The 3,078-nt window shown below is 43.3% G+C and overlaps 1 pseudogene; it reads right to left on the minus strand.

The window, feature by feature from the left end:
- Positions 1-682: 682 nt before the first annotated feature.
- Positions 683-2,262, minus strand: LOC108177910 (bifunctional phosphoribosylaminoimidazole carboxylase/phosphoribosylaminoimidazole succinocarboxamide synthetase pseudogene; annotated as a pseudogene).
- Positions 2,263-3,078: the final 816 nt, after the last annotated feature.

Here is a 3,078-nt window from a genome sequence, read left to right on the forward strand (position 1 = left end):
TCCTTTATGCATCAGTAAGGCATGGTGATCAATGCAGGGCCCTGGAGACAGAGTTTGGGTTATAGCTTCTTCACACATGGTCATCTCCAGGAAATGTGTCATGGCATCCAGTGCATAACAGAAGGTGAAGCTTAGCTGCAAGATGAGAAGTTGGTGTGCCAAGTTTTCAACCATGTGGAATCAGCATGGCAGGAATTTGGGTGGTTCACACAGTTTTAACAATTCTTAGTTCCATGTCACTTCCTAAGTATATGGCTATCTATCTCAGAAGACCATAATAACTGTGAACAAACCAGAGGCCCAACCACTGATGTGCTAATGGTACACTATTCAGCCTCAACTTGGAATTTGAAATCCATTGCCTTTAAGCCCTCTTAGATTCTAGTAGTTGAACACCAGTTCCTTGATTCCTTGTTTAGTGCATTGCAAATCAACTCCTATTTTCTACCATCCTCTTGTCAGTAATTGGCTTGTTACATGTTCAGTGAAAGGATGAAGCTCTGGAGGTTCTTTAGCAAGTCTGTGTACCTTATTTTCCTTCCCATGTTTCTAGATAACAAGAATTTATTCACTAGTAAATTTTATTTTCTGATTTATTAGTAGTCTTTTCAACTAACTGCTCTTTTTTGCAGCTAAAGTAGAAATTTACAGTTTTCTCTTAAAAATGCAATAGGGTTATTTTTTATGAATTAGATTCTCTGATTTTCTTGTCATCCTGCTTTAAGAAAATCCACGTGTTCATTATGCTTGCTTACAGTATGGGCCATACCAAATGGTTATTTAATTCAAATATTTGAGCAGCAAATAGAGCCAATCCTAGACAAACAATGGTTGAGCTGCTGACAACACTGGGTAGCTGAAGAGACCACACATCCTGGGGTCCCCTGTCTGAGGTAGGATACAGCTAAGAACAGGATATACATGTTATCAGACACTACTGTGCCAGAACCATTGCTCCTGCCCACCACTGACATGAACCTAGTATGGATGCCATCTACTTCATACTCAGCTTTAATCCTGAGGGTTTCATCTGGTCCTCTATGTTTACATGGAGTTCATGTGGGATTCTAGAAGCTTCACAAGCCTTGCTGATTTTTGCACAGTGACCAAGATCAAAAGGCAAGCCCCTCCATATCACAACCCTGCATTCACTTTCTGATTTCAGAAGCAACTCCACTCTCTCTGCAACCCACTCACAGTTTTTCCTTTACAATCCAGTGTCCATCAGGAGACACTTCTTTTTTTTTAAAAGATTTATTTTTATTTATTTGAAAGTCAGAGTTACAGAGAGAAGTAGAGACAGAGAGAGAGGTCTTCCATCTGTTTGTTCACTCCCCAGATGGCCACAATGGACGAAGCTGCGCTGACCCGAAGCCAGGAGCCAGGAGTTTCTTCCAGGTCTTCCATATGGGTTCAGTGGCTCAAGGACTTGGGCCATCTTCTACTGCTTTCCCAGGCCACAGCAGAGAGCTGGATCAAAGAGGAGCAGCCAGGACTAGAACCAGCACCCATATGGGCCAGGGCGTTAACCTGCTGCACCACAGCACCGGCCCCCAGGAGACACTTCTTTCAGGGCACAATAACACTGTTTGCCTTTTTGTTGGTTTTGATCTTCTGATGGCCAGAGTCTCCAGGAATCATTATCAATTACAAGAAAAATTTTTTGGTGGTTACATCAATACCAAATTCAATCTTCATATCCACTATTGTACTGTTCTGGTCTGCCAGCATTTCTCCAGTATTTTGAAAACAGCCTGCATGGTGTGACTCATGATGTCTACTTTAGTCTGACCTATAGCAAGTCCAGCAAAGCAAAATTTCACAGCCATTAACTGTTCCTCAGACCACTTGGATCATTATTGGCATCATCTTTGAAAAACAGCTCCACTTTATGTAGTTAAAACATTATGCTTCCTTGAAGTCAAGATTTCTTTTGAGAAAAGAACCAGTTGCTATCCTTCTACAAACCCACTCAGTGGGAATCATTTCACACTGGGGCGGGCTAAAAGCTGTCTCCCTTTATTTTCTGGTAAAAGTGGTTTTGATATCTACTTCTTGTAAAAACTGAAATTTCAAATTGTAAATTTATTTGAAAGTGACATTATTGCTTCCAGATGAATCTTCCCAGCTGCATTTCTTGCTGTTAATCTGGTCCTTATCCTGCAGGAGAACTTCTCGTATATTAACTAACAATTCATAGACTTCTGTTGTTTTTCCTACACAGAGTTTCTTACCAAACTTCATTCCCTCAGATATTGACATTATCTTCAGAGGACGAAGAGCAGTAGAAATCTGGAAAGGAGGAGGGTCCTCGAGGCACATGGGGTGGGGAATGGAGGTAGGACTTTTTTTTTTTTTTTTTTTTTTTTTTTGACAGGCAGAGTGGACAGTGAGAGAGAGAGACAGAGAGAAAGGTCTTCCTTTGCCATTGGTTCACCCTCCAATGGCCGCCGCGGCCAGTGCGCTGCGGCCTGCACACCGCGTTGATCCGATGGCAGGAGCCAGGTACTTATCCTAGTCTCCCATGTGGGTGTAGGGCCCAAGCACTTGGGCCATCCTCCACTGCACTCCCTGGCCACAGCAGAGAGCTGGCCTGGAAGAGGGCCAACTGGGACAGAATCCGGCGCCCCAACCGGGACTAGAACCCGGTGTGCCGGCGCCGCAAGGTGGAGGATTAGCCTATTGATCCGCCGCGCCTGCTGGAGGTAGGGATTTGTAACCCTACCTGGCTCATGTGGAGCTCAGTGGTGGCAATGTAACCTGGAGAGACTCTGCAGGGATAGCGACTTGGGATTCTGGTACCTTAATTTTTAACCCATGTTCTTGCTCTCCACAGAGATAAGACCTTAAAGCAGAGATATAATGTATTACAAAAGTGAGAACATGATTTATGTAAAAATGAGAGTGGATATACATTCATATGTGAGTGTAGGCTGATCAACATGGAGACATACCCATCGTGACTGGGACATAATGATGCTTATGAAGAGCAGAAAGAGAAACGTTTAGCAGTATCTTCAAGAATGGTCTTGAGCAAAAGAGGCCGCTCCTCATTCTTGGTCTCTTTCATAATGTAGG

Source organism: Oryctolagus cuniculus, chromosome 4, assembly GCF_051225735.1.
Source record: "Oryctolagus cuniculus isolate XC-2025 breed Fujian yellow rabbit chromosome 4, ASM5122573v1, whole genome shotgun sequence".
Lineage (NCBI taxonomy): Eukaryota > Metazoa > Chordata > Mammalia > Lagomorpha > Leporidae > Oryctolagus > Oryctolagus cuniculus.